Genomic DNA, 21397 nt, shown 5'->3' with positions numbered 1-21397 from the left:
CCGTCAGTCTGTGTGAGATGGATGACGAGCTAGTGGTGGATGCCATGGAGAAGCACATGCTCCTACACCACCATACCCGCCTATAGATGACTGGGCCAGAGGGTAGTGAAACAGGGGCCATGGCGCACTGGGAGCATGCAGAGAAAAGCATTAGTGGCTACGCAGGTTGGTCATTCCAAATAAATTGAGGCAGAACCTCCAGTTTGTGAGCACAGTACTAGGACTCGGAGAGTGGCTCTACCGCTTGGTAGAGCCAAATAAATTGAGGACGAAGGAAAAACAAAAGATTTCCTTTTGCATTGCACTCAACCACTACTGAGTCAAACTTTCCACCGTCATTCACTATGCTGCTCCATCCGCATGACTAGAATGGGTTTGCACACATATCTTCATCACCTGAAGAATTTGTTGTGTGGTCTTCCAACAGATGGGCCTGCTTGATCCTCCCACCAATGATAGTGTTTTGACGGGACCTGTGAAGAGCTGTGAATCAGGAAAATGCCACCTTCTGTAGGCCCACAGGCAAGAGGTGCCCAAACTGGTACCCGGGTTCCATTGCGAGAAAATTTTTTTTTGCATAAGTGGCAGGTGGCAAGATGTGCTTGTCCCTTTTCCTGCAGACTGCAAAGGAGTACCACCATTAGCATGTGTTTTATATTGAAAAGTCTGTACAGTGGCACATGGGCAGTGTCTGAAACTTGATTCTTGTGTAATATGTTTGCACTTGGAAATTGCATGGGTTTGTCAATGCCTGCGCCCTCTTCTTCTGTCTGTTCTCGCTCACTATGGTATCGTCTAAGAAGAGGTTCGTGTCTCGTTCTCGAATCAGGGTATAGAGGGTAACTTTTGTCATGTCCTTCATTGTGATCTGTTTCCAAGGCAATCAGGTGGAGAATTTTCAGGAATCACCTCTTCTCTCTCATGCGTGGATGTCTTGCTTTGCTGTTGAGCTGATGTCATGTCTTCTCCCTATTTCATCTCTGTTGGGGAGCCGCTCAATTTCCTCCTCTCCTCCAGAGATGCATCCTTTGGCACTTGACACATGCACACATGTGCTGCATGCAAACTTGCATTTCTTCTCGATGCACCACTTTTTTTTCTTTGCAGGGGACGGCAACTACAGCTACCACCGATTTGACTGGCATGGCCAAACAGATACCACATACAATCTGGGCTTTTCCAACAAAATCAGCTGCCACTCTACCAGGTAGAAAACGTCTAGCAGATGTATTCCTCCCCGACCCTTACCATGTCCCATACCACTTTGGGTCCTTCAGTAGATTCGGACATGCAAATTCAATACACACTTCCCTTCAATAAGTGAACGCGGGCTTCTCTGCCTATAAAATACACATAGGCTCTCAGTGCTTTGGCATTCTTCTCCAACCACAAAATACATATAGCTGTGCCACCCCTCCACCCACAATTCAAATCCGCAACCACCCACAAATCATGTGCCCCCCAATTGCAAAAAGCTACCTAAACCCCATCATCAATTTCATTTTTCTGAAACCTAACTATCCTATAAATCCCTTCACCAACAAGCCTGAACCACTCCTGCCTCTTCAAATGCCACAATCGACTGTCCTGAGATTCTATTCACCTGTTTTTATTTAGACACAAGCTTGAACCCAGTAGAACCTCATGCTTACTAGCAAGGGAGGAAGTGGAAAAGGGGAACAAAGAGGGAGGGGAGGCACCAGTGAGAAAAAAAGAATAGCAGGGTAGTCAAAATAATAATTCTGCCTTGAGAGGATAGCAAATAAAGGGTATGCCTACAAAATATCCCCACCAAAAATATTGCCATACATATGGCCGTTTGTCTCGCCATAGGCGATATTTTTGGGGGGGATAATTTGTGGGAGCGGGGGTTGAGGGGGTGTCCCCCGCATGGTCCATGGGTCAATATCGCCACAAAAATATGGCGATATTTTTAGATCGCAATATTTTTGCGGGGATATTAACACATGGAACCAAATAAAGGCAGGTGGAGAAAATCAACAAATGGGGAAACAGAACAAACCGGGGAGAAGCGACAAAACAAATAGGAGTGAAGAGGGAATAACAGACAGTGTAAAACTGAGGGTCGGGATAAGGGGGGGCAGAGAAGGAAAATGGGGAGGGACACAACCAGGTGATGCCATATTATACCACAGATGAACTGCCCTAAATGTTGTCATGTTTTTGTTGTAGTTTTGCAGTACATGGGAGGATAGCTCAGGAGCAACGTGCTCACCTTAGAAACGACAACAGAGAGCAACGCAGGTTCAATCCCCGGGTCCGCGCTTCAAAACCTCTGGGTATTAAGCGCATTATAAATAACCTATCATATCATGCATTTTCTGTTTGTAATTCAACTCAGTGAGAAGACTGGATGTGTTCATTTTTTGTGTCACAGTTCAGAGATGTTAATATCTCCTGTTCTGAGGGTGTAACCACACGTTTATGTCAATCCCCAATTGGATGGGCTGGTGATTGTACATCTCATGCAAGGAGCAAGGGTGTCCTGGGACTGCAGTCATTCTATTTGACGGGTGAAAATGACTCCAACGATGGACGAGTGGATCACCACGCCTCTAAATGAGGCCTCTGTTTGTACTTTTCTCCGTCACAAATGTTGCATGACAGTTTTCCGACGGGGCTTTCACATCAATGGCAAAAGCCAATTTCACAACTCCAGTAAGACTAAATGGCACTTCGTTACAGGTGGGGTAGGGAGGTGACCTTGGAGAAATCCCCTGCAAGAATAAGAGCTGTCCGATGAATGAAGATGTGAGCTGCTTGGATGTCTGCCCTTTACAATGGGATCATCGGCACAGCAAATGACAACCACTTCTCGCTGGAAATCATTGGACCTCATGAGTAATTTTGCAGCTGCTCAGCCTTTGCTTACCTGAAAGCAGGGAAATGTCCTTCTTACTATATTTGACTGCCAGCACCCTCACTTGAGAGGCAGGAATACTTCTCCGCTCATGGCTGTCTGTACCTGTCCCCTGGCTAGAGTCCTACCTCTACCCTAGCTAGAGTCCAGTCCAGTTCCTCCTATTGGCAGAGGCAACCTTGCTGACAAAATCCCTTGGGTACTGTAAGGTTGCTGAAGAAGGAAGTTCCCACAAAGGTGGCATGTTGGTTGCTATAAACATGTATTTATAATAAAAAGAAACACTCACTATCCCTTATCTTCTCAGAGGGGTTTCCCTGCCTCAAACTAATACTAAAGGATCTGTCAGAATGTCCTTCAAAATCACCTCCACCCTCCTGTGTCACAACCTACTTTTATCCCTTACATTACCACTAAAGAATAACATAATCCAACAGAAAGTTCCTTCTCCAGGAGAATGACTAATTTCTCCTGGTATTCTGGTGGTGTTCCCAAAATGTTCTCTTGCAAAAGGATGCAAGGTACAACACAACTTTGTAGACCAGGAGACAGACACCCTTTCTCCTGGCTTGGGATTCCAACAAAACTATTGTACAACTCGACTTTCTGGACCAGGAGAATGACTCCCATCTCCTGGATACTGGTCTGTACACTGTAATATAGTTCACATCCAAGCCAGGGGGAATGACTCCTTTCCCCTGGCATCTCAAGTATATTCAAAGGGCTTTAGTTTCTTCACCAAAACAATGATCCCTTCTCCTGGTGTTTGAGAGTTATTTCCTTATAGTTCAACTTGATTTTATTTTGCCACTCTCTAACGGTATTAACAAAGTCCCAAATCCTTCTTTGGATTTCAGTGGACTTATCTCAGCCACTGCGATTAGGAAGGCTTCCATGGATGTCTGACTAGTGTTGGGGTCCCAGACACATCACTGGTTGTCAGTGGGGTAACCTCTGCCACTGCTGTGGGGATGCTTTCCTTAAATGCTCAGTTCACTTATGTTGGAGTCCCAAATCCATCTCTGGTGGTCAGTGGACATATGCCTGCCACTGCTATGAGCAACATTTCCTCTGATGCTCGGTTCACTTATGTTGAGGTCCCAGACCCTTCACTGGGGGGGTGAGTGGGCTCATTGCTGCCACTGCAAAGAAGATTTCCTCAGATGCTCAGTCCACTCTTTCCAATAGTTTGGTTGGTACTACTGGCCCAAGGAGAGCCGCTCGAAACTGCATCTCTTCCCACCCCTTTGTCACCTCTGGGTCTTTCGTACCTCCCGGTACCCTCTTGGGACTTCGGTACACCACTAGGGCTTCCTTTGACTGTGGTTCGTCTCTGTGGGTCTTTGGGCTTCTCTACTGTGATTTTGCAGCACCGCAGCGACTCAGCGCTCTGCTGTCCTGCTCAGTTCTCTTTTGCTGCTCCGTGCTCGGATCCGCTCCAGCGGGACCCACGGAGAACTCACCCAACGTTTCACTGGCGTCCTGCGCTCTTCTATATCTCCGGTCTGCCGACAGGATTTGAAACTACCGCTCTGTATGGTTTCCGCACCTGCTGCCTCTAGTGGCCTCTATTGGCTGGGCTTGACCACATCTTTAGTCCACCGTCTCTTTTTTTACATTGTTGCCAGTCCTTCGCCCACCCCCCTGGCAGATTGTCAAAGTCCTTTTTTTCTTTTTACAGCTTGATCTTTATGCCTTCTCGGGGCCACCTCGTACCAGTACTAGCCCAGTCAGTAATCTTTGTGTATTCTTCATCCTAGTACTTTCTGTTTTGGTGTATCCCATGTACCCCAGTAACACATTGGTCTACTCTCAAGGAAGAGGTATGGAATGGGGTTGGGGGGTAGGGAAGGTTGGGGTGTTGCATTGGTCAATAGGCTGTACCCTAGGTGATCGTCCTTGTCCCCAGAAGGGGAGTCCCTCCCCATGCGGTCCTCCCGCATTAAACCACCCCTAGGAGGACTATTGTGTAGTGGCTGCACCTCCCTAGCCTCATGGGAAAGGGCTCCCCCCCCCTTGGGGAGAAGTAACGATACCCGGTGAATAATCACAGTACCTGTTTAAGAGACCGCAAGTCCTAAACATTCATTTTGGAACGCGAAGATCCACCCAAACTGCAAGGGTTGCTTGCAAAAGAAGGTCCTAACCCAGAGAAGTTCTGAAAGGACACAGTCCCACTGCTTAAGGTCTTCAGAGGCAGCCCTTGGCAGATCTAAATGAGAGACTTTGGGCATGTCAAAGTCCTCTAGAAAAGGTCACTCCTTTACAGTGAACTTCAGCCAGGAGATCAAGGGAGTATGGTGGTGCATGTAAGCTAGAGGGTCTATGTGAGGCAGTCCACGAGGCACCTTGGGGTATGAAGGACAACGGGGAGGTTGCCTTCTCACATTTATTTGCTCAGCATGGAAGTAGATGTTGCGGTGCATCTGAGAACCCTGTCCAACTTGCTAATTAGTCTGGTAAGTGCAGGGGACAAATCAACAGGCTCATACGACCACTCACAATGGCAGCGGTACACCTTGAGAGGGTTGGATCACCATTATAGGTGTCATCGAGCAGCCTAGTACCTCTACAAACCAGTTAATCCTGATATTTGCAGATAATGAAATGAAATGCTATGAGGTTGTGCCCCTGGGAAGCAGCACTAACCAGCTGTAGCAGGATCCCCGATTGGGATGTTTACGAGAGTTGGTTCCTCTCAGATGATTGCTTCAGTCTGGGGATCCAGCACAAATTCTTCTTATATGAAGAATATACAGACAGGATGTGGATTAACTGTAGCTTTTTGAAACTCCACTCGAGACTAGTGGTAAAGTGGAGCATAACAGGTGCACTCTGAAAAACATGCATATGGCAACGGAGCTTCCGAGGATGGTCCCATGGCTACACTTTGCCAACAGGGGAGATGCCACAGAAGGGGTGCATAGTTTAGCCGTGGCAAATTACTTGTTGGACATCCTATGGGGGAAGGCGGTTTAAGAGGAAAACCCCCATAATCTTACTTGTGATGTGGTGGACTATATGCTGGCACTCCACTAAAAGATGGCTCAGTTCATGCACAAGTTCAAAGATTCCCTAAAGGTGAGCCAAGCTCTGATCAAAGAGTGGTTTGATTAGAAGGTGACTGTGGTAGATTTGCAGGAGGACTGACTGGTTCTTGCAGTGGAGCCCATTAGGAAAAGTTCTTTGGTGAAACATTAGTCGGGGGCTTACATCGTCTTTAGAAACGCTAGTGAGGTCCGCTGGTTGGTTGACTTGACAACCACTTGGGGATCTCCCTGAATGATGTCCCAGGTCAGTAGACTCAATCCATACTCTACACACAGGGAGTTGACAGGCCTACTTGTAGTCTCAAACAAGGAGACAGGCGGTGTGCCTCTCCCCAAGGTACTTCGAGTGAAACCCACAAATGGCTCAGCGGAATGAGTGAACCTCTGGAATATCGCAGAGCTTTCCTCAACAAGTTATCTTCCATTTTCTCGTGGATTCCACAAATAACACTGTAGTGTTAGCAGGATACAAATATCAGAAGCAGTTTGTGCCTCATTACAAGTTTGGCGGTCTGGGAAAAAAAGTGGCAATAATTCTGTTGTCACATTTCCCGCACTGCCAAATTAGAATTTTTGACCAATTTACTGCCTGCGGAATTACTGCAGGTAAACCTGCTTATTTTCAGAGGAAAAGTGGTGGATTCATCTCCAGCTTGTTGCTGGAGGTAAATCCTCTAACTTTACCCCAAAAAAACAAATCAGTGGATTTACCGCACAGTAATTCCACCAGCAGTAAATCTGCCAAAGGCCCCATGGAGTCCTATGGACTGCAAAAATGGGAAATCACCACCACTTGTAAATACCATGGTAAATCCACGGGATCAAATGGCGGTAACTGGCAGTATTTCAGCAGATTTATCAACAGAATACCGCCAAACTCATAATGAGTCCCATTTTATGTCAAAAGCGAGACATATGGGATGTTGGATAGAGTCTGGGAGCAAAGATGATGCATGCAAAGGTGTTTGAGCCCTACTGAACTGCACGGTCAAGCTCTGTCATACTGGTTCCTAAATCAGCGACTCCAATTCCAGGTCACAAAGACAGATGCACACCCCCACATCAGACGCTGATGAACCAGTGGAAACATTGAAGCTTCCCAGTTCCTGAGCAGGTTTGATGTGAACTCAGGAAACTAGCAGATTTTCATGACCCCCATGACAGTGCAGTCTTGAGCCACAGCTTGTAAAACCATCTGATCCACCGCAAGAAGACGTTACAGCACTGCTGGGATCTAAGCTTACCACAAAGATATCCAAGTGACAGGGGAAGCAGTGCTTTGTTACCTGGCATGAAAAAGATGAGGCGGTGGGGAGGGGTGTGAGACACGCATGGCATCAAGAGAGATGACACAGACAACAGAACTCAAGTTTCCACAAGCTTTATTAAAATGTCAGGAGGGTAAACGGCCTAACTTGCCATGTAACTAATGTGTGGATTTCTATATCCTAAAGAAAACTAAAGAAAGTCCAAGTCTGTAAGTGCAAATCAAAATTCGGTCTGTGTCCCAAAACCTATGCTTGCCCTCACATCTAGAAATAAACAAAGTGTGGGATTATTCTTAACCAAAATAGTGTTCAAAATTGAAGTCTTAGCTGCGCTCTGCTTATGTTCTCCTTGGGCCTTATACTTCAGGCTTAATATAATTCCAATAGCTGTTAGTCTAAACAATGTTCTGCCAAATCTTGAGTTTTCCCTTCCTCAAGTTCAATTTAGCACAGTTCATAAAAAGGGAGTCTTGAGGTTTCCTTACCCAAGACAGCATTTCTCAGTTCTTTAAGTTCTCAGGATTCCCTTCCCCAAGACTGCAATGTAGTACTCAACTGACTTGCCACAAAGTTTCAGGCTCCTCACCGTTTAGGGCCCCTTGGTCCCGGCGCAGTTGTCAGACCACATGATCCACCCATCACAGGTCACGCAACCAGGAGCGCTGTGCTTCTCCTTGACTCGATTTGCACTGTAGGTGAACTTGACAGTGGGGAACTCCAGGTCTAGGTGCAGTTGTCAGACCACAGAGTCCACCCATGACAGGTCGTGCAACCATAAGTTCCTCCTCTTTGGCCTTTGTTGTTAGACTTTTCTACGTCAGTCTTTTGCAAGTCTTTTCCACATTGGTTTGTTAACCTCCTTGCTTTAGTTCTGTGTGCAATACGGCACTTGCTCAGTCTGACACTCCTTGTCAGTTTATTTAGCAATGTTCGCTCAGTGTTTAATATGCAGGTATTTAACATGCCTTGGTTTTACTTCAAACAATACAGTCTCTTCTGTTCGGCATTTAATATTGCATATTTTCCTTCACACTGTGCTTCTCATTGAGTTCAGTATTTAAATATGTGTAATTGCGTTCAAACAATATTGCTCGTTCAGTACAGTGTTCAAGATTAAGCAATTGTTTTCAAGTAGTGCTTTTCGTTCAGTTCAGTATTCAAGATCAAATAATTACATTCAAAGTGTCTTTCGTTAAATTCGATCTTTTCGTTCAGTTCGGTATTCAAAATTGCTTAATTATCTTCAAGCAGTGTTTTTCATTTAGTTTGGTATTCAGAATTGAGTAATTGCATTTAATTCTGTGAACTGCTACTTGCCTGCGGATCCTAGTGAGCGCTCTGGTGCTGCCGAGTCCTCAGATGCTCACCGGCTCTTCCTGTTACACCGCGGCAGTTCCTGCAGCTCCCTCTCACCTCCTGGCCAGCCGGGATGTGACCGCTTTCACTTCACCTCCTTGGCTGACACTTTTCTACACACGCCGGAGCGTCTGCGGGTTGCAGCCATTCTGCTTTCCTTTAGTTTGACAGCTGCCACTGTCCCCTTTCCCAGTCCTGCACACACCATAAAACTTGCTCGCTTCTAGACTTGTGGGTCCTCTGGGATAGTGGCAAGTCTTTGGACCTCCGGATCTCCTGCCACCAAAGTCGCTCTCTCCCTGCACCAAGGCTACTCTCCCCTCCTGCACCCCGACAGCTCTCTTCCTCTGCACCCAGGCAGCTCTCTCCCTCTCTGCACCCAGAAAGCTCTCTCCTTGTACTGATTTTGTACCTTTTACATCTGAGTCTTGTTAATAGGTGTCAAGTGTATGTTGTCAGTTGCTATTGCCTGACCATACCAAGTCCAATTATTGGGACATGCCTGACCTTCAGTAGTGGATGGTTACAAACTCCTCTTCTTCACCCGAGTACCATAGTGGTGTTTTACATAACAAGTGTGTATTACTGCTAGTCTCTTCTTGGTCTCAGTACTATAGTGGTGTTATCCATAGGGAGTGTGTGTTACGCCTAGTCCCCTCTTCTTCGTCTCAGTACCAGATATGGGTGAATGGGTTGGGATTGCATATAAACCATAAAGGCAGAGGAGGGGTCAGACAGATCAGTGTTAGGAATACACACTTCCTATGTAAAACACCACTATGGTACTGGGACAAAGAAGAGGAGTATGCAACCATCCACTACTGAAGGTCAGGCATGTCCCAATAATTGGACTTGGTATGGTCAGGCAATAGCAACTGACAACATACACTTGCTTCTCCAGCTTTTACCATCCCCTACATTCTCAGATGGCCTTTTCTCCTGTGACCCGTGCCGCCTTCCGCCTATTACTGTCAGACACTTTGCTGCTGCCTGACTACCTTGCACCGTGTTATCCTGTGTTCCTCTCATGCCAAAAACCTTTGTTCCTTCGTACCTTCATAATGGGGTGGATAGAGAGGGAAAATACAAGAATACAGCCGCTAGCTTGCTCAGTCTGGAGTGAGCTTGCGTTCTGTGAAGCCCTGTTCGCTGTCTTTCTTCTTCTTGCTGATAGATATCCCAAACAAAAGCTGCAGTTATCCGTGGATAAACTGCACAACCTCCTATACTTGATTCATGTAAATTTGTGCATAAAAACGCTGCATAGTCCCCTGCAAGACAACAACCTTATTTAAAGAGTGTGTGTTTTAGACACAAGACAGCATGCCAAAACTCATTTGTTTCAGGTTTATTTAATCATTTTTTAATTGTAGAAAACTTTACAAAAGGGCATATCAAATATTAATAAGACATCTATAAAATCCAATTGTCAAAAACACATATTTTATCACATCAACAAAGAAAGCTCACATCTCACATATCATTACCTTCCATACTCTTTCATCCCCATGCATACAAAAAACCACTCCTACTTGTGCAAAAAACGCAATCCTGGTAGTTTTGTTCTGTGACTCAGAACATCCCATCCATATGGGTTTAATATTTTAGTAGTTCCAAAAAATGCCTATTTAACTATATTTTTTCCATCAAAAGATGCAAGAACACTGGGTAGGTATTCCAAAATAGTTATTCATGGACCCATGTTAATCCCCATATTTTGCCTATAAAAAACCCAAGTTAGAGCCAACTCTGGGAGGAGTAGGCTCTGTGGTGTTGTCGACTCGAGTTTCGGGCTACCAGAACGGTCTATACAGCTTCCGTCTGGTGCACCTCATCAGGACATATACATTACAAACAAAAACACAGTTAAAAACAGAATTCAAATTGATGTGAATAAACGAATTTCATTCAATTTCAAAGAGCCAGTTTCCTTTGCTTCACAAGGTGTTCAATGGTGATGATCCCAAAAACGTTTTTTTCAGAAAGCCACTTCTTAAATCACAGAGGTGTTGTTTCCTCCCCGCTGGATATATTGCAGGCCAATCGGTTTAAGTGCCCTAAACCAGTGACAAGAGATCCCTGTGTTCTTCCCCAAAAGAGAACACTGGATGTGCGCAGTGTCTCACACTCAAGGTGTCAGCAACCACTCATGTATTGACTTGAATGTCAGCCATTCGTCTGGGAGCAGCGGGTCCCGTTGTGCAGCACTGTTGTTCGGTAGATTGTATCCATCAGCTGTGATTATTGGATACCGAGGCTTGAGCCTCATTACTCCATCTTCTCGGGTTGAGTATGTAGCCGTGGGTTAGGATTCTTCTTGGTCTGTATTGACTCATCACAGTAGGGCTCTCTGGGGCAATGTCTCTTATGGGAGGGAGACTCACCCCTGTCGAAACCAGTTTGTTGCAGTGCCTGGGTCTCCGCCCGTCCCCTTGCTGGCATGTAACACCTCATGCCCTGAGCAGCATGCCTTGCACTCTGCCACCTTCCCGCCCCCATTCATATTCGTTCTTGGGGTCCACCCTCGTTCAACCTGCCTTTTGTTTTCCCCATCCTGTGTCATGGGGTGGGTCGCCTCAGGGCCGTGTTAAGGGTGCCAACCTGTCACCCACTGCCCCGGAAGTGCAGTGCCTATCCCCATGTGCTTCATCACCCATGCCCTCAATCTTCCTGTCCTGCGGCCCGGGGACTACACTGTGCCATCATCTTTTATTTAGCATCGTCTGTTGCCTAGGGGAGGGTGAATGGCACGCCGAATGGAGAACGAACAGGAGATTCCTAGCCATTGCAAAGCACAGTGCTCGGTTAGTCTGACACAGGCGACATCCACACCTTAATCATGCCTGCAGGCAGAGGGCATCACACGAACAGTAAAATATGCGCCGTTTCAAAAGTGGCAGTCTGGGCGTTCTGATTGAGGATGCAGCAGGCAGCGGATGATTGACAGCTAGACATGTGTGGAAGGAGAGACTTGTCAGCCTTTGGGCTACATGCGAGGAGGGGGCCTTGCCTACCTGCAAACCGAACAGATGTGGCCATGGCAGCGAGGCGATCCTGTCACAGCTCCTGTCATTACAGGAATTCCAATAACCCAGCTCAGACTTGTAGGCGGCGCGTGGTCCCTGAAGGCTCTGAAGTTGACGAGGAAGAGGGGGGATGGCTATGGGAGGCGGCATGGGGTAGCTGCAAATTATATTTAGTTTAATTTACTTCCCAAAGTAAGAATGGATTTCTGAGGCCCTACAGCACTTAGTATCTATGGTATCAGGTAATATTATCCGCATATATGGTCGTAGGGAACGGCCATAGGCGATATTTTTAGTGGGGATAATATTAGGGTTTTTTGGGAGCGGGGTTTGCAGGGGTTTCCCGCGCTCCTTTAAAAATAATGCAGGGGGTGTCCCCTGCAGATTCAATGCCTTAATATCGCCGGAAAGATATGGCGATATTTTGGTATGCCGATATTTTTGCGGGGATGTTAACACAACCGGATCTATGTGATCACTGTGCAGCCAGAAATTCCAACAACGAAAATGTTGAATACGAAAATCGTGCAGTGATCACATAGATCACTTTTTCTGACATCCCCATACCCGCTACAGCTTTAAACCCCCCACTTACCTTTCAGCGACACACTCCTTTGTGTGCCAACTCCCCTCTATCCCTGTGATGCCAGTTCCCTTCCACTAACGTAGGTCGGAACTGCCAGCGCAGGGTCCTTTTATTTTTCTCCTTTACTATCCCCTGCTATCCATGTAAAGGAAGCAGCGGACAGCCCCGCAACCTCTGAACCCATTATACTGAACAAGGGGAGCAGGGGATACCCTGCATCCCCCGTTCCCCTTGTTTGCGATAATGGGATTTGTTATTTTGGTTGCAGCCGAAGGCGCAGCAAATCCTCATTCAGCATTTTCGGCCGATACACAGCACTTTGCAGTACCAGATGCTAGAAATGTATTATGTTATGTTACTTTGCATTTATATAGCGCCTTATATACCATTGTATGGTCTGAAGGCGCTGGTAGGTTTAACGCCCTTGGGACCGAAGTTCAGGTCAGTAGAGAGAGTAGGGGGAGTCAAAGGTGCGTGTGAGCACCGGATATGTGTGCAGCTGGTGTGGTATTGGTGTAAAAGCTGCTTCTTAGCGGTAGGTGTGGTGGTTGAGAGATCAAGAGTATGTGTCCGTTCTGGTAGGGTTAATCCAGTCCGATTGTGGCTGCGTTAGGCCTGAGGAGAACGCCTGGCTGGGGGTGTGTAACCGGCAGTGTTTAGTTAGAGTGATGTGCAGTATGAGGCAGATGTTGATATGAGAACAGTTATCTCTGTGTTCTAGTTGAGTGGTGATGTAAAGAAGAGAGTAAGCGTGGTGATTTGATGTGGTGGGTTACATGCTCTTCAAACCATTCCATGTAAGTCGCGCAATTCCATGCACTCCAGACCGGTCCATGCACTCCAGACTGGTCCACGCACTCCAGACCGGTCCACGCACTCCAGACCGGTCCACGCACTCCAGACCGGTCCGCGTAGGTTGTTTTATGCACTCGATCCACGTAATTACCAGAATCTCTACCTGTGCAGTGCGGTACTGTGGCAGCAATACCACAGTTAAGGTTTCACAACAATTCAGATAGGAAAATGTAAAAACATTAGGCCCCATTTCAAATTTGGCAGTAATTTCAGGGGAATTACTGCTAAATGAGTTTACGATTGCAGACACTCGGTCTGGAGGAATTACTGCTAGATTACAGTGCAGTAGCAACTGTGTTAGTTCCCATTTGTGCCGTCCATAGGACTTTATGGGTAATTTGGTGAATTACCACAGGCGCCAATTCCACCCATGGAGATTTCTCCAGTTTGAGGCATTAAAGTGGAGGCTATAGCTCCAGCACTTGGCTGGGTGTAGTTCTTCCACAATAACTCTAAACATGAAATTTGGCAGTGCTTTAAAAGTAATGATAAATGTGTTACCAAACCAAAAAAGTAGCCGTAATGGAATCACCTCCACTTTTTTACTGCACAGCCAAACTCATAATTTGTTAAAGCAGTAGCGATACCACAGTTAAGGTTTTACGCACTTCACAAAGGAAACTGTGAAAACATTAGGCCTCATTTCAAGTTAGGCATTAATTTGAGGAATTACTGCCAAATTAGATTACCATTGCAGCCACTCGGTCTGGAGAAATTAGCACTAGATTACAGTGGAGTAGCAGCTGTGTTTGTCCCCATTCATGCAGTCCATAAGACTATTTGGTGAATTACCAAAAGCGCCAATTCCACCCATGAAAATTCCTACCGTTTCTGGCGTTAAAGTGGCAGCTATACCTCCAGCACTTGGCTGCAGGTAGTCCCTCCACTTTAAACGCTGATCCTGAAATTTGGCGATGCTGTAAAAGTGCTGATAAATCTGTTACCACCCAAAAAATGACAGTATTGGGATTACCATTTATTTTTACCACACCCAAGCCAAACTCACAATGAAGCCCATTATTTTTGTTACGTTTCAATGCCTCCATCAACGTTTTTAGCCACATTCAAGCATTTATGCCAAATTTGGTAAAATAGCTAACATTTTCATGTTACAAAAACAAAGTCTAACAAAAGCAGTTTTTTTGCATTGGTTTTCCACACAATCGAAATTAATGTGATTTCTTGACTTGTTTCCAGGGACATCATTTCACCAAAATGCCAGGGGGAGCGGAAGTGAAATCACACGACCCTTGACCCCCCTGATGACATCACAAGAAGTGATGTCATTTGACCCCCCCCAACCTCCCAGTGACATCACAGGAAGTGATGGCAAACAACCTTCTGATTTTTCAGATGCGTCTAGCACCCGTGTTTCCAGGCGCTCAGCCAGATATAAGAACCGAGGCACAGAGGGAGGCATGATTAGGCCACGGTCACACATTTGGGGAATGCCATTTTCCAGCTTTGATGTGGGCTCTATATGTAAAACAGCACAAATCCAAAGCAGTGTATTACTACACGGCAGGCCCAGCTGCACTCAGTAGAGACATAACATCCCTCTATTTTCAATCAAATTAACTTTACTATTAGGTGCCTAAAAGGCATGAATTCTGCGGTGTATAAACACCGCTTGACAATTTTTAGTTTTCAAAGGCAGATGTAATTACTACATTACACAGTGTTGGGTAAACGATAATTTGTAAAGTGGTACAGAAAATGTAACAATCAGAACCCAAACATAGCAGTTAGCTTGTGGACTTTAATCTTCATAATCCAACAAGTCATACCTGAATAAAAATAATGCTAGTACAGTTAGTGTTCTCTAATGTACATCAAAAAAGGGCACTCATAAATATTCAATGTAACATAACTTGAAGCAAACAAAGGTGTTGATAAACAGCATCTCTTATAGAGCGACCCTGATGTAAATCTGTATGACAGTTACAGTACACAATGCTCTAAATGCATAGGTTCAATTGTTTCACATGTACAAATGAAATCTCATATTCAGATGTTGCAAATAAGGCCGACACGTTTCGGTTCAAAGAACCATCTTCAGGGGATAGATTTCATTTTTCTATTTCCATATTCATAATCATAGGGTAGTAGCACAGTCTCTGTAAGGTTGTAAAGCGAAAGGATTTCTTAAGTAAACCTCTATAGTAAGTGTACAGTCTACTCAAAAAGTGTAGAAAAGATCAAAAACACTAACCTTGCTGAATAAAGAGCCGGGCACAGAAAGAGAATCCAAACACACACAACGAGTGGCTGAGAGCCACAGGTTGCTAAGGTATCTAAAGAATAAAATCAGAAGGCCCAATCGTAAAGTAAAGCACCACAAAATGCCGGTCCGTATAACAAGTAAGCACAGTAGAGTCAATGAGAATAGCCTCAAAGAGAGGGAATTATAAAACCAGGACCGGAGGTGAGCTCAAAGATGCTAACCCCATTGAGTCATGGAGAAAGGAACCAAAGGTCTGCGATAAAACTGAGCATCCACCAGGATTGCGTGCATTACAGGCGAGTTTAAAAGCAAAATACAATAAGAGCCCAAAAGAAAAAAAGCGGGCGAACAGGTATGACAGAGCATCACCAACGAGTGTGTAAATCAAGGCGGTCCTGCATCAAAGAGCAGGAAGCATGAACCGAGAGGTTCAGAATGTAGAGTCTCAAATGGCGGATAGATGCATACCTGAAGGAGCAGGAGAAAGACGGTCATCTCGCTACAGCCGTACGTGGAGACTAAGCGTAACCAGACAACAAAAGCGTTCTCACAGTGATCACGCGCATGCGCGCGAGTACATGAAAACGGCGTCCATATAGGAATGGGACGTCGAAGGTCGGCGTTACCATAGGGCTATCGAGTAACACACTCATAGCGGCCGAGAAGTCACAAAGAGACGTGAATCAGGCAGCAACAAAAAGGACTCAGGAAAGTAAATAGGACATCTGGAAGGTAAAAGTGTAAAACTGTAAAAGTAGTATCAAAATCAATATAGCGCGCGCGTGGGGGCAACACCCGTAGCTCGAAGGAACTACGGGGTGCCCCCACGGCGCGGAGGTGTCCGAACTTGGGGAAGACACTCCAGGGCCACCGAACCACAAGTGGAAAGGCAGCCAATAGGTCAGGTCAAAAGTGGAGACGAGAGTACAACTCGGGATGCAAATTATTCCACCACAGCCGTGGCAAAAGGAATAGGGACTAAGTGTGGTGTACGCTGAGAGAACAGCGAAGTACATGATCAAAGAATGAGGAAAACCTAAGGAAAGGGCAGAAGGGACACAGAGGAACAGAGACCAATGAATAAGAATTAACATTGTGAGTGTGGCAACAAGTATGAAGAAACAAAAAAGTCATCGGGCAATGACATGCGCTCGTCATAGCCCAAGAGGTAGCAGTTCTAGTCAACTCTGGGTCACTGAAGGAATTCCAAAGTGCGTCATACTGGAAGGCCATGTGTAGATGGTACAGGCTATACCTCTAACTACAGACATTAATCAGCGAATGTAACCCTATTACTGTGACATACTCATACAGTGACATACTTTTAAAGGCAAAACATACAGTTTGACAATTTTCAAATATCCAGTTTAAACAAAGCACATAAGGTCGAATTCGGTATTCATGCCTCGTGGGCATAGAGAGTCCAGTAGTTCGATCCATAAAATTTCACGTTGTAACAGTTTACGCTGTATATCACCTCCCCTACTTCCTGCTGTGATTTGCTCAAGTATAACACATTTTAATTGAGCAATTGTGTGTTGTGCTTCAGAGAAGTGTAGTGATACTGGTGTGACTTGAGACTCTTGGTGCGGATATTAGATTTGTGTTCTGACCATCTAATTTTGACTGTTCTTGTGGTCATGCCTACGTAGTATAAACCACATGGGCATTTTAATGCATAAATGACATTTTGGGCATCACACGTGCATGAATGTTTGAGAAAGATGGGTTTACCAGAGTGAGGGTGTGATATGCTGTTGCCTTTAATGATGTTGCCACAATGTTGGCAATTGTGACAGGGGATGGTCCCTTTAAAGTTTTTCTGTGGACTAGAAGATGGAACTTCTGCTTTTACCAGGCTTTTACGTAATGACCTACTATTCCTGTAGGCAAAGGATGGAGGTTCATGAAACAATTGCTGCAATTGGGGATCCATTCTGAACATGTTCCAGTTCTTTTTTATCACTCTTTTGATCTTCATACTCTGCATGGAATAAGTAGTCACGTAAACGAGTGCTTCACTTGATTTGGGGGGTTTTGGAACCAGTAGTGACTCTCTCCCAGTACTCTTGACTTTATCTGCGACTTCTGTGATTTTCAGTTGGTCATATCCTCTTGATGTAAATTTCGTTTCAAGTAGTTGTGATTGTCGTTCATACTCGGTGGTCTCCGAGATTATTCTTCTGTAGCGCAAGAATTGGCTAAACGGGACACTGTCAACAGTTCTCTTTGGATGAAAGCTTGTAGCAAGCAACAGGCTATTCCTATCGGTCTTCTTAGTGTAAATTCTTGTTTCCAGAGTGTCGTTCTTCGCATATATCTCAACATCTAAAAAGTGGATGGTAGTGTCGCTTATCTCCGTGGTAAATTTGATACGGGGATGTATCGAGTTCATCATCCCGAAGAGGTTTTGCAATTCTTCCACAGGGCCGGACCAAATTCCGAAGATATCGTCAATGTATCCCAAATACAGTGGCAGGTGCCTCATCCATCTGGGTGAACTGAGAATATTTTCGTGTTCTAGGTGGTACATGTAGGTGTTAGCATAACATGGTGCCATTGCTGCACCCATGCTGGTTCCGGATATCTGGATGAAAAAGCGATCTTGAAATTTGAAGAAATTGTTTGTAAGCACTAATTTCAATAAGGTTAATACAAATAGTCTGTCTCCTTGACATTGCTCTGATTGGAGTAGAAGCCATTCAGTGGCTTCAAGGCCTGCCTTGTGTGTGATGTTGGTGTAGAGGGATGTCACGTCCATCGTAAACATCACATCTGTTCCTTTGACAAATTGCACATTTTTGAGTTTATGTAGAAAATGCATTGTGTCTTTCACGTAAGTATTAGAGTCCTGTATGAGTGGTTGCAAGATTTTGTCCAAATATTGGGCTAATGTTTCCAGCAGACTTGCAGTGGCTGCTATACATTTGGGGAATGTCATTTTCCAGCTTTGATGTGGGCTCTATATGTAAAACATACATTATGCAGTATTTGTAACAGGGTAACCGAAATCTCTAATGCAGGCTACAGCTAGTGTATGAAACATCTATGATATGATGATATGATAGTTTATTTATATAGCGCCTATACACAATATGTTTAAAAGCGTTTCATGGCAAGGGAGGGGAAAAAGGGAAAATACAAAAACATTCTTACAGGCCATGAACAACAAGAATGTGAAATTAACTATTGTACTCGGCCTGGCAACATTTCAGATAGTGCAAGAGCTAAGACAGATAGGAAGGAAATGGGAACAGACAGGCGGCTACCGTCCTAGGCCCGATGACATTTCTGGTAGAGCCGGAGAATTACAAGAGGTGAGGGAGAGGGGAGGAGAAAGGAGGGAGAGGAACAAAACAAGCGACTATCATACTAGGCCTGATGACATTTCAGATAGTGCTGGAGGGGGAGGGGAAGAAAAACAAGTAATGAAAGGGGGGAGACAAACATTTGTTACTATCATACTAGGTCTAGGGACAATTCTGATGGGTTAAGTGCAAAGTAAAAAGTAAGGCAGGGGGAGGAGAGTGGGAGAAGGAAGCAGGGAAAGGAGAAGAGAACAGAGGATAAGACAGTGAAAAAGAGCAGAGAAGCAGAGGAGAGAGGGAAAACAGTTGCACAGGTCAGTAAAACACAATGTTGCAAGGGAACAGAAAATGTAGGTAAGGATTCACAGGGAACATGGGCACAGCATGATTGTGGAAGAAGTGCCCGCCTTTTATCCGTTAAAAGGCCCTCAAGGCACCAAACAATTAAGAAGCTCCTCCCACATTTTTCCCGCTCTTTTCTGAGCTTGGCCAATATAGACCAATGGACCCAGAAGTAGGCGCTATCTGTGGCATTGCTGTGTTAAAAAAAGCCAAAGAAGCACTGACCTGAGGAGGCATGTGCTGCTGTTTACCCAGGAGAAAAGTGCTGTACGAGCAAGGCCTGAAAATTCAATCATTGACCAGGATTTAGTATCAACAAGATTCCCTGGTTATAAATGTATTTATGAGTCAGCTACAACTAGGACAGAAGAAACCTATTAGCCTAGTCTGCGTAAATACGGGAGTGCACCTGATAATGTTATCTTTGCTGGAGTATAATTTCTGGGAAAGGTTCTTTCAATATGCCCAAGACCCCTCATAGTTTTCATCATCTAAGCGTAATACTGGGTGCAGGACAACTTTTAAAAAAAAACATTTAATGTAATATCATTGCTGCACACCTAAATCCATGGCACCACACAGTTAATTTAAATTGAAAACACCCACAAGTTGCTTCTCACCTGGGGACTCACTGGCAGACTTCAAGACGCGCACTGCACACAACCTCTTTGTCAGACCCAGCGTGCCCAATGGCATAGCATGCAATTTGGCGGCTTCCCTGAGAGCCACGCTGTGGGGCCCCCCCCACCCAAGCTCCCAAAAGCACAGGGAACGCCACACCCCGGGACAGTCTGGGCCACCACGTGTGCGCAATGTCCATGAGGATTATGCCACTTAAAGGGGCATGCACTAATGCAAGTGAAAGATGCAAATCTTTTTAATCAAAGCTTACATGTTTAACATAACAGAGCGAAGATGGCAGTGCCTGGTCCACAAATATACCAGCCACCAGTGGTGGCTGGTGAGTTGTTTTTTTGAGGGTGTAAATATTTGCCACAAGTGTGTGATTGTGACCCAGCATAGTGAGGGAGTCTGAACTAACGAAAATGGGTTTGGGTGGGGTGGGAGGTGCCAGGGATGGGGGGTGCGTGTTCAGGGGAGATTCTTCTCCCTTCCCTGAGAACATGTTTTGAAATTTTCTTTGAAAATTTGGGTAAGAGGCCAACAATTTTGTAGGGTGCTGGGTAAATCATGAAAAAAGTACAATAGATGCAAGTCACCAAAAGTCCACAGGGCATGTCCCAATGCATTATCATGCCGGTCCCTGCAATATATGTCAGTATAAACACATGTTCATGCTGGCTGTGCCCATACATTTCCATGCTGGCTTCACCAGCATATGCTAGTATTCCCATATAAATCCATACTCATGTTCGATTTAAGGTGTTTTTCTATAGTATCATTACTGGCACTGGGCACATAACTGGCTCTGCCAATATATGCCAGTTCTCCTATGTAAGAACATACTTCTGTTGGTTTGCCCATGAAAAGTGACATGTCACAATATGAAAACCTGTCCAAACTGGTTCCAATGTAAGCCAATCTAGACCCATAAGAACACTTATCATGCTTGATTCATCATAGATGCTCAGTTAATAAAGCGTCCTGCTACAGTAAAAAAAATATACAGGCCGCTTCACCAAAACATCAGTTTAGCGAGGTAACACTAATCATGCCTGCTTTTTTAAAGATGCTGAGTAATAAATATCATGCCACAGTAAGCGATGGCTAGGCTGACTGGACCAAAATGCGAGTCTAGCCAGGTAAAGACACAGACACACATGAACTTGTGTCTGCCCGAAAATACCAGTAAAACATGCAAAGTCAATAAAGGATGTGGTAAAAATGCTCCTTTGATCCGCAGTCTCGCAGGGCCTTACACACACATGCATCCCCTTTCACCCACCTGTCACTCACCCATAGATCCCCTCTCACATTCACTCACAGCGGATTTACCACACAGGCACACAACACACATTACCACCTTCAAACTAATTCACCCACCAGTCACCCACTCACTCACTCACTCACTCACTCACTCACTCACTCACTCACACCATCTCTTACATCCACTCATTGCATTCTCTACACAGGCACACACCCACCCAGAACATTCAAAACCACACCATCACATTCATATTCATATTCATATTCATTCACCCACCCAACAGTTACTCACTCATACACATTTTCTTACCTCCACCCATTGCATTCTCTACACAGGCACACACCCACCGACCCAGAACATTCAAGAGCTCACATCACATCTCGTTCACCCACTATTCACATACATGCATTCTTTTTTTTTTAAAAGCCTTCTTACCTTTTTCTTGCAACTTCTGTCTGTCCTTCCAGGCCACCCTCAGCCCCTCTCTGCTGCTCACAAACAGGAACCAAGAAGCTGCAAGTGCTTCCTGGTTCCTGTATGTGAGCTGCAAGGATGCCAGGGAGAAGGGGTTGGAGCTGAACATGGCATGTGACATGTGCCACATGCCACGGCC

The sequence above is a fragment of the Ambystoma mexicanum genome, chromosome 9 (assembly GCF_040938575.1).
Source record: "Ambystoma mexicanum isolate Mex_15411 chromosome 9, UKY_AmexF1_1, whole genome shotgun sequence".
NCBI lineage: Eukaryota > Metazoa > Chordata > Amphibia > Caudata > Ambystomatidae > Ambystoma > Ambystoma mexicanum.
This window is presented reverse-complemented; position numbering follows the sequence as displayed.